The sequence below is a fragment of the Sapajus apella genome, unplaced genomic scaffold (assembly GCF_009761245.1).
Source record: "Sapajus apella isolate SASKATOON/1434 unplaced genomic scaffold, GSC_monkey_1.0 scaffold314, whole genome shotgun sequence".
NCBI lineage: Eukaryota > Metazoa > Chordata > Mammalia > Primates > Cebidae > Sapajus > Sapajus apella.
The window spans coordinates 5,430-16,684 of record NW_022437254.1 but is presented as its reverse complement, the minus strand read 5'-3'; the positions used below and the strand labels follow the sequence as shown (position 1 = coordinate 16,684).

At 40.4% G+C, this 11,255-nt stretch overlaps 1 pseudogene; it reads left to right on the top strand.

The window, feature by feature from the left end:
- Positions 1-10,650: 10,650 nt before the first annotated feature.
- LOC116545625 lies at positions 10,651-11,255 on the top strand (annotated as a pseudogene).

The window sequence follows — 11,255 nt, the reverse complement described above, 5'->3', positions numbered from 1 at the left end:
AGCTCACCATTTGAGCTCCTATAAAGGACAGACTGTCTCCTCAAGGAGCTTCTTGACCCCCATATATCCAAAGAGTCACCTCATAAAGGAGAGCTCAGACTGACATCTGGTGGGTATCCTTCTGGGACAAACATAGCAGAAGAAGAAACTGGTAGCAACCCTTACTGTTCTGCAGCTGCTGCAGGTGATCCCCAGGCAAGCAGGGCCTGGACTGGACCTCAGCAGTCCTACAGCAGAGGGGCCAGACTGTTAGAAGAAAAACTAAGAAACAGAAATAACTTCATCATCCACAAACTGGAAGTTCACCGAGAGACCCAATCTGAAAGTCAGCAATTACAAAGACAATCCACAAAGATGGGAAGAAACCAGCGCAAAAAGGATGAAAACACCCGAAACCAGAACACCTCTCCTCCTACAATGGATCACAACTCCTCACCAGCAAGGGAACAAGGCTGGATGGAGAATGAGTGTGATGAAATGACAGAATCAGACTTCAGAAGGTGGGTAATAAGAAACTACAGTGAGCTAAAAGAACATGTTCTAACCCAATGCAAAGAAACTAAGAATGTTGAAAAAAGATTTGACGAAATGCTAAAGAGAATGGACAACATAGAGAGGAATATAAGTGAATTGATGGAGCTGAAAAACACAACACGAGAACTTCAGGAAGCATGCACAAGTTTCAACAGCCGAATTGACCAATCAGAAGAAAGGAAATCAGAGGTCGAATATCAACTCCACAAAATAAAATGAGAAGGCAGGAATAGAGAAAAATGGGTAAAAAGGAATGAACAAAGTCTCCAAGAAATGTGGGACTATGTGAAAAGACCTAATCTACGTTTGATAGGTGTACCTAAATGTGATGAAGAGAATGAATCTAAGCTGGAAAATACACTTCAGGATATTATCCAGGAAAACTTCCCCAACCTAGAAAGGCAGGCAAATATTCATGTCCAGGAAATATAGAGAACACCACAAAGATATTCCTTAAGAAGAGCAACCCCAAGGCACATAATCGTCAGATTCACCAGGGTTGAAATGAAGGAGAAAATGCTAAGGGCAGCCAGAGAGAAAAGTCGGGTTACCCACAAAGGGAAGCCCATCAGACTCACAGCAGATCTCTCAGCAGAAACCCTACATGCCAGAAGAGAGTGGGGGCCAATATTCAACATCCTTATAGAAAAGAACTTTCAACCCAGAATCTCCTATCCAGCCAAACTAAGCTTCATAAGTAAAGGAAAAATAAAATCCTCTGTGAACAAACAAGTACTCAGAGATTTCATCACCACCAGGCCTGCTTTACAAGAGCTTCTGAAAGAACCACTACACATAGAAAGGAACAACCAGTACCAGCCACCCCAAAAACATACCAAATGGTGTTCATTGCAGTACTGTTTACAATAGCAAAGACCTGGAACCAACCCAAATGCCCATTGACGATAGACTGGATAGGGAAAATGTGGCACATATACACCATGGAATATTATGCAGCCATCAAAAACGATGAGTTTGGGTCCTTTGTAGGGACATGGATGAACCTGGAAACCATCATTCTCAGCAAACTGACAGAAGAGTAGAAGATCAAACACCGCATATTCTGACTTATAGGCGGGTGTTGAACAATGAGAACACATGGACACAGGGAGGGGAGCACTACACACTGGGGTCAGTTGGGGGGAAATAGGGGAGGGACGGTGGGGGGTGGGGAGCTGGGGAGAGATAGCAAGGGGAGAAATGCCAGATGTAGGTGATGGGAAGGAAGGCAGCAAATCACACTGCCATGTGTGTACCTATGCAACAATTTTGCATGTTCTTCACATGTGCCCCAAAACCTAAAATGCAATGAAATAAATAAATGGGAAAAAAAGAGCATCAAGACAATCAAGAATCTGCATCAACTAAAGAGCAAAACAGCCAGCTAGCATCAAAATGGCAGGATCAAATTCACACATAACAATATTAACCCTAAGTGTAAATGGACTAAATGCCCCAATCAAAAGACACAGACTGGCAAATTAGATAAAAAGCCAAAACCCGTCAGTGTGCTGTATCCAGGAAACCCATCTCACATGCAAGGATACAGAAAAGCTCAAAATAAAGGGATGGAGGAAGATTTACCAAGCAAATGGAGAGCAAAAATAACGGGAGTTGCAATTCGCATCTCTGATAAATTAGACTTTAAGGCAACAAAGATCAAAAGAGACAAAGAAGGACATTACATAATGGTAAAAGGATCAATGCAACAAGAAGAGCTAAGGATCCTAAATATATACGCACCCAATACAGGAGCACCCAGATACATAAGGCAAGTTCTTAATGACTTACAAAGAGACTTAGACTCCCACACAATTATAGTGGGAGACTTTAACACCCCATTGTCAATATTAGACAGATCAACCAGACAGAAAATTAACAAGGATATCCAGGACTTGAACTCAGACCTGGACCAAGCAAACCTAATAGACATTTACAGAACTCTCCACCCCAAATCCACAGAATATACATTCTTCTCAGCACCACATCACACCTACCCTAAAATTGACCACATAATTGGGAGTAAATCACTCCTCAGCAAATGTAAAAGAACGGAAATCATAACAAACAGTCTCTCAGACCACAGTGCAATCAAGTTAGAACTCAGAATTCAAAAACTAACCCAGAACCGCATAGCTTCATGGAAACTTAACAACCTGCCCTTGAATGTTGACTGGATAAACTATGAAATGAAGACAGAAATAAAAATGTTCTTCGAAACCAACGAGAATGAAGACACAACATACCAGAATTTCTGGGACACATTTAAAGCAGTCTCTAGAGGAAAATATATAGCAATAAGTGCCCACATGAGAAGCAAGGAGAGATCTAAAATTGACACCCTATCATCAAAACTGAAAGAGCTAGAGGAGCAAGATCAAAAAACCTCAAAGTCTAGCAGAAGACAAGAAATAGCTAAGATCAGAGCAGAACTGAAGGAGATAGAGACACAAAAACACTTCAAAAAATCAATAAATCCAGGAGCTGGTTTTTTGAGAAGATCAACAAAATAAACAGACCACTAGCCAGATTAATAAAAAAGAAAAGAGAGAATAACAAAATTGTTGCAATAAAAAACGATAAAGGGGATATCACCACAGATTCCACAGAAATTCAAAACATCATCGGAGATTATTACAAACAACTCTATGCACATAAACTAATAAACCTGGAAGAAATGGATAAATTCCTGGACACTTGCCTCCTCCCAAGCCTAAACCAGGAGGAAGCCGAAACCCTGAACAGACCCATAACAAGATCTGAAGTTGAGGCAGCAATTAAGAGCTTACCACAGAAAAAATGCCCAGGTCCAGATGGGTTCACAGCCGAATTCTACCAGACATACAAAGAGGAACTGGTACCATTCCTTCTGAAACTATTCCAAACAATACAAAAAGAGGGAATTCTTCCCAAATCATTTTATGAGACCAACATCATCTTGATTCCAAAACCCGGCAGAGACTCAATAAGAAAAGAAAACTTCAGGCCAATATCCATGATGAACATAGATGAAAAAATCTTCAATAAAATACTGACAAGCCGGTTGCAACAGCACATCAAAAAGCTTATCCACCATGATCAAGTAGTCTTCATCCCGGGGATGCAAGGCTGGTTCAACATACGCAAGTCTATAAACGTAATTCAGCACATAAACAGAACCAAAGACAAAAACCACATGATTATCTCAGTTGATGCAGAGAAGGCCTTTAACAAAATTCAACAGCCGTTTGTGCTAAAAACCCTCAATGAGCTAGGTATTGATGGAACGTATCTCAAAATAATAAAACGTATTTACGACAAACCAACAGCTAATATCATACTGAATGGGCAAAAACTGGAAGCATTCCCCTTGAAATCTGGCACTAGACAAGGATGCTCTCTCTCACCGCTCCTATTCAATATAGAACTAGAAATTCTAGCGAGATTAATCAGGCAAGAAAAAGAAATAAAGGGTATTCAAATAGGAAAGGAGGAAGTCAAATTGTCTCTATTTGCAGACAACATGATTGTATATCTAGAAGACCCTATCGTCTCAGCCCAAAAGTTCCTGAAACTGATAAGCAACTTCAGTAAAGTCTCAGGATACAAAATCAATGTGCAGAAACCACATGCATTCCTATACACCAATAACAGACTTAAAGAGAGCCAAATCAAGAATGATCTTCAATTCACAATTTCCACAAAGAGAATAAAATACCTAGGAATACAACTAACAAGGAATGTAAAGGACCTCTTCAAGGAGAACTACAAGCCACTGCTCAATGAAATAAGAGAGGACACAAACAGATGGAGAAACATTCCATGTTCATGGTTAGGAAGAATCAATGTTGTGAAAATAGCCATACTGCCCAAAGTAATTTACAGATTCAATGCTATCCTCATCAAGCTACCAATGACCTTCTTCGCAGAACTGGAAAAAAACACCTTAAACTTCATATGGAACCAAAAGAGAGCCCTCATAGCCAAGTCAATTCTAAGCAAAAAGAACAAAGTGGGAGGCATCACACTACCGGACTTCAAACTATACTACAAGGCTACAGTAATCAAAACAGCATGGTACTGGTAGTAAAACAGAGATATAGACCAACGGAACAGAGCAGAGGTCTCGGAGGCAACACAACATATCTACAGCCATCTGATCTTTGACAAACTCAACAAAAACAATCAATGGGGAAAGGATTCCCTGTTTAATAAATGGTGTTGGGAAAACTGGCTAGCCATGTGCAGAAAGCAGAAACTGGAACCCTTCCTGAAACCTTACACTAAAATTAACTCCAGATGGATTAAAGACTTAAACATAAGACCTAACACCATAAAAACCCTAGAAGAAAATCTAGGCAAAACCATTCAGGACATAGGTGTAGGCAAGGATTTCATGACCAAAACACCAAAAGCATTGACAACAAAAGCCAAAATAGACAAATGGGACCTAATCAAACTCCACAGCTTCTGCACGGCAAAAGAAATAGTCATTAGAGTGAATTGGCAACCAACAGAATGGGAAAAAAATTTTTTGCAGTTTACCCATCTGACAAAGGGCTGATATCCAGAATTTACAAAGAACTATAACAGATTTACAAGAAAAAAACAAACAAGCCCATTCAAAAGTGGGCAAAGGATATGAACAGATACTTTACAAAAGAAGACATACATGAGGCCAACAAATATATGAAAAAATGCTCATCATCACTGGTCTTCAGAGAAATGCAAATCAAATCTACATTGAGATACCATCTCACGCCAGTTAGAATGGTGATCATTAAAAAACCTGGAGACAACAGATGCTGGAGAGGATGTGGAGAAATAGGAACAATTTTACACTGTTGGTGGGAGTGTAAATTAGTTCAACCATTGTGGAAGACAGTGTGGCGATTCCTCAAGGACATAGAAATAGAAATTCCATTTGACCCAGCAATCCCATTACTGGGTATATATCCAAAGGATTATAAATCGTTCTACTATAAGGACATGTGCACACGAATGTTCATTGCAGCACTGTTTACAATAGCAAAGACCTGGAACCAACCCAAATGCCCATCGATGATAGACTGGACAGGCAAAATATGGCACATATACACCATGGAATATTATGCAGCCATCAAAAACAATGAGTTTGGGTCCTTTGTAGGGACATGGATGAACCTGGAAACCATCATTCTCAGCAAACTGACAGAACAGCAGAAGATCAAACACCACATGTTCTCACTTATAGGCGGGTGTTCAGCAATGAAACACATGGACACAGGGAGGGGAGCACTACACACTGGGGTCTGTTGGGGGGAAATAGGGGAGGGACGGTGGGGGGTGGGGAGTTGGGGAGAGATAGCAAGGGGAGAGATGCCAGATGTAGGTGATGGGGAGGAAGGCAGTAAATCACACGGCCAAGTGTGTACCTATGCAAAAATCTTGCATGTTCTTCACATGTACCCCCAAATCTAAAATGCAATAAAATAAATAAATGGGAAAAAATTCTTTTTCATTCATCTAATGAATTCAGAATTTTTTTTAGTGTCAACAAGTTAATGTAATGGTACTCTTCATTTTCCAACCAATACTCATCTGAGATTTGAATGTTCATTTAAATAGCAGGGATGTACTATACTTTGGTTTCCTTAAAGACTTCATAAATTGCAGAGCTCTCAATCAGTAGAACATATTAAGCCACAGTAATAAATATTCCTGAAAGCCTTATGATAACTTGTAATGATGCCCTTCCTACCTACAATGTACTGCATTAGAATGTCCTCTTTATTCACAGATATCAACAATTCTGTATAAAAATGAAATAATTTTGAAATTCCCTCAGAAACATTAGACTTCATTACAAAGATTATTTGTGGCAAGACTTAGTTTAAAAAATAAATCTACATTTAGTGACATTTATGAGCTGACTTCGTGGCCATTAGATGCCAGGTTTCCCTTTCTGGACATTCCATCTGTAACTCACAGTTTTAGAATCTGAGCCTTACTTGGAAAGATGAGTGTAAGATCAGATGTCTACTGAAAATTCCTGGGAAGTTACTGATTGTTAAATTACTATGATGTGATTTAAGTGTATTTTCAAAAGGATTCTATATGGATAGACTCAGTATCCTTCCATTCAGTAGCATTTGTATAGTGCTTATCATAGGAACTGAGTATTTTTAAATGAATAAATGAACAAGAATGCTGACGTGAGGCCTTATGAACTATCTACCACAAGTGAGTCCAACCTATTCCAGGTCAGCAATGCAATAACATTGGGCTTGGATGTAGGTGGGAAGGGAGAAGAATTGAGGTCAAATACAAGCTGGGCTGCTGCCTCCCTCACTTGCTCTATGAATTTAGGTAAGTCACTTGACTTTTCAGGGCCAGAGCCGTCCCTTTTAGAAAGTGAAAGTCTTGTTGTGAATGTACTGAGTGGTCTTTGGTTTCTGGGCTTGAATGTCCTTCGTCTTAAGTAAGCTCTTCTATTTCAAATGGGGAAAGGGTCAAAATGTTCTCAGAACCTAGGGCTACTCCACATAGCCAGTTTTGGGAAATGTTCTCTTTCTCCTTTTCTTAACGAAACACACTCCCAGTCCACTTACCTTTAGTACTGTATTGTGAAAAAAAAATTACCAGGAAATAATCTGTAATTTAAGGAATATTAATAAATTCACTTGGAAGTACAAAAGAAAGACACACAAACACAATCCAGAGCTGTCTAGCTTCAAACCCAGTTTTAACTTGAAATAATTTTATTTCTGGGTGTCTTTATTCAATCACTGAAATCTGACCTCTTCTTAGCCTTGTTTCTTTCCTCCCCTCCCCCATATCCTCATCTCCCCTCCCCTCCCTTTTCCTTTCTTCTCCTTTTCTTTACCTGTGTGCTATCTCTTTACCACTATCTGGAAAAGCTTGTATTGACTTCTTTTTTTCCAACTAATCTCTAAAATTTAGTTTTCTTAAACCTCTAATGATGAAGCCCAGCAGTGTCTCCAGGATGAGCTACATGCCTGCGGAGTACTTTGAGCATCTCTTTGGGTGTAGTCACTTATTTGGGTACCTGGCTCTTGCAGGCCTGGTTTCTTTCTCCTAACTCTTGTTTTTCGTGGTTCTCCCCCTTTCTGCTTACTCCTGCTTCCCTTGAATTTCTTATACTTCTGGGTTCAGATGAGATTTGTCTCATAATCTTGGCACCCTAGTCTAGTCTCAGACTTTCTAAAAAGTCATTTTAACATAGATACTGTGTTCAGAAGTTTAAATTCTGATCATTTAGAAAATCAAAGTTGCAGATGCTCTAAGAAATTAGAGAGAGAGTGAGAGAGAGAGAGAGAGGAGGGAGAGAGAAAATTGATAGCCCTTTCTTTACCCATGTAGTTTATTTCTTTATACATGTAGACTCTCAGCTTCTTTCTTTTTGTGATTTTCAGCTTTTCAAGAGTTTCATCCCCCTATGCTTTGTGTTCATGAAGACAAGACAGAGCTCTAAAATTTTAGCTTTCTTGAGTCACTAGAGTCTTTTGTGCACACCTTCCCCTTCTGAAACAATTAATTTGTCTGGTTTCACAAAGAGCAGTATTTGTTTTAAAGAACCAGTTGGCATCAATACCCAAGAGCAGGTGTCCTAAAATATAAGATGGTGCTTCATTCGGAATCCTCAAGGTAGAGTAAAATAAATTACCAACATCTTGGCTCCATGCTCCATTCACAACTGTTAATTTTACAGGGTTATGCTTCCATTCCTAAGGAAAGGGCTCCTGGCAGGGACAGCTGCTCCCATGTCTCAGACTGGGCTATGCTTCTCCGAGTAGGAGTCAGCAAGAGCAGCAGGATAGGGAGAAGGCTGTAGTGCATCAGAGAACCAAGCAGTGGAGGAGGAAACAGGATGGGCATCGCCCAAGTGCTTTTTAGATACCCCTTTAATCTGTGCGTGTATGCATGCATGGTTAACTAAGGAAGAAGGAAAAAACTGACTTGAATTTTACTGAGAAAATTATCAAACCTGCTTTTACTCTTACATGTAGCTCATTTTCAAAAATATTTTGTGTATCACTGATATGTTGATGGTCCTATGCAGCAAGAGGTCTGCATGCTTGTCCAAAGAATGTCTAACAGTCCCACATCATGATTAGCAGAAGCTGGTTTGACAGGTGGAAAACTTGTCTTGAGTTGTCCTGTATTAGCTTACCTTCTAAACTGGAGCAAAAGTCCAGAATGAGACCAGGCATAGAACATGTTACATGATAAACACTCTTTTATTAGTGGCTTTTTGAGAGAAAGGTGCTGTGTTGTTCACTGCTGTTATTTTCCCTAGAACAGTGTTCACAAAAGTGAACAAAAGTTCAATGCTCAAAAGTTAAAGAGATTTAAAAATGGAGACTATCAGTAGCCATGTTGGGGCACCATGGTTAATAATGGAACTGGACAGAATTTTGTGTACTTGCCTACACAATTCTTTCTATAACTATGCCTGCTGTTCCTATCCTCTGATTTAATTTTCATGTGGGAAATAGTCATTTGCAGTGTATATTATGCTACAAATGTTGCCATCAAAACGTATAAATCTCTATGCTAGTCTCTCGTCTTTAGTACTAAGATGGCTTTATTGATGATAATGTAAACACATTTTAGGTTCCCAATTGCTTTTGGAAATAAGGAATTGTGACTTAGTGAATATGTGTCGCTTTTTCAAAAAGAGAAACAGGGTTTCCATCATTTTTTAAAATTAAGGAATAATGGTCTTTTTTTATTCCAATTTTGAACACCTGGTATGTTTATTACTAATGTTGGATCACATGCAGGAGAAAGTTAGACATTATTTTGTGACCAGCATTGTAAGTTGTCACATTCTAAACAAATTCCTTAAAGACTTGGAACTCATTTACATTTTGCATAAAATTCTGATAGGATTTTTTTTCTTTTTTTTAATTGCATTTTAGGTTTTGGGGTACATTTGAAGAACATGCAATATTGTTGCATAGGTACACATGTGGCAGTGTGATTTGCTGCCTTCCTCCCCTTCACCTATTTATGATTTAAACTTTTACTATACTCTTTGTCTTACATTTATTAATTTCCTTATCAGGCTTAAAACTTGGGGAAAACTAGGCTTTTGCATAATATCTTTTTAGAACCATAAAATTTTACACAAAATCCTCCTCAAAAACCCTGAAATCCCTATATCTTTCAGAGTTCTTTAATAAAAACCTGGGGTGAATGTGAATTGCTTTTTTTTTGTTTCTGGCTTGTTTGCTTTTCTGAGACAGGGTCTCACTCCATTACCAAGGCTGAAGTGCAGCGACACAACAGCAGCTCACTGCAGCCTTGACCTCCCAGGCTCAAATGATCCTCCTGCTTCAGCCTCCTAAGTAGCCAGGACCACAGGTGCATGCCACTGAACCTGGCTAATTTTAAAATATTTTGTAGAGATGGGTCTCACTATGTTACCAGGGATGGTCTCAAACTCCTGGTCTCAAGTGATCCTTTTCCCTTCACTTCCCAAGGTGCTTGGATTACAGGTGTGAGCCACTGCACCCAGCCTGTGAATGTGATTTGAGCTGCCAAAGTATGTCTTAAAAAATTGTTGGTTTAAGTGTGACTTGGAGCAACATTGAGCTAGGGAAAGGAAATACATATAAAATCATGCCAGTGGCCAGGCGAGGTGGTTCAAGCCTGTAATTCCAACACTTTGGGAGGCAGAGGTGGGTGGACCACCTGAGGTCAGGAGTTTGAGACCAGCCTGGCCAACATGGTGAAACCCCATCTCTACTGAAAATATAAAAATTAGTTGGGTATGGTGGTATGTGCCTGTAATCCCAGCTACTGGGAAGGTTGAGGCAGGAGAATTGCTCGAACCTGGGAGGCAGAGATTGCTGTGAGCCAACATCATGCCATTGCACTCTATCCTGGGTGACAGATTGAGACTCTGTCTCCAGAAAAAAAAAAAAGGCCAGTGATTCTGGAAGATTCCAAAGGACAGTACTTTTCGCATACTGTGGGAGAAAGAGGAGGCTTGAATTCTTAACTACCAAAACAATGTCTGGCACAAAATTAATCACTCAGTAACTATTGTTGAATGCTGAGATTTAAAGGAGAAGAACATCATTAGAGCCCTCTCCTTTTTTCCCCTCTTTTCTCCATAAAGGTTGAAAAAATGATGAGGACCAAAAGATTGAACAAGATGGTATCAAACCAGAAGATAAAGCTCATAAGGCCGCCACCAAAATTCAGGCTAGCTTCCTGGACACATAACAAGGAAAAAGCTCAAAGGAGAGAAGAAGGATGATGCCCAAGCTTCTGAGGCTGATGTGAGTAAGAAGAAGGATGAAGCCCCTGTTGCCGATGGGGTAGAGAAGAAAGGAGAAGGCCCCACTACTACCGAAGCAGCCCCAGGCACCGGCTCCAAGCCTGATGAGACCGGCAAAGCAGGAGAAACCCCTTCTGAGGAGGAGAAGGGGGAGGGTGATGCTGCCACAGAGCAGGCAACCCCCCAGGCTCCTGAATCCTCAGAGGAGAAGGCCAGCTCAGCTGAGACAGAAAATGCCACTAAAGCTTCCACTGATAACTTGCAGTCTTCCAAGGCCGAAGATGCCCCAGCCAAGGAGGAGCCTAAACAAGCCGATGTGCCTGCTGCTGTCACTGCTGCTGCCGCCACCACCCCTGCTGCAGAGGATGCTGCTGCCAAGCCAACAGCCCAGCCTCCAACGGAGACTGGGGAGAACAGCCAAGCCAAAGAGAAGGTAGGTGAGCAACCTTGA